This window comes from Penaeus monodon, chromosome 20 (genome assembly GCF_015228065.2).
Source record: "Penaeus monodon isolate SGIC_2016 chromosome 20, NSTDA_Pmon_1, whole genome shotgun sequence".
Lineage (NCBI taxonomy): Eukaryota > Metazoa > Arthropoda > Malacostraca > Decapoda > Penaeidae > Penaeus > Penaeus monodon.
In genome coordinates this window covers 42,831,725-42,831,990 of record NC_051405.1, presented here as the reverse complement: position 1 = coordinate 42,831,990, position 266 = coordinate 42,831,725, and positions in this window count along the sequence as shown.

Sequence of the window (266 nt, the reverse complement as noted above, 5' to 3'; positions counted from 1 at the left end):
GGCTGATTGGTTTTGTTGAGCCGGATCCACATGCGGATTTAGGATCCAATCAAATGATTCACCTGAATATCGCAGTTCATCATGGAAAATGGGTCTATGGAATTAATTTTAGGGAAGACCTGTATATATTGAAAATAGGTATTTGGGAGGTGGGAGAATTCGTAGGGAACTGGCGGTTTTGAGTGTGTGAGTGTGTGTGGGGGGGTTATATGGTAGGTATTTTTAAAAAGTGAAAAAAGAGAGTGAAGCATTTACTGTATCACTGT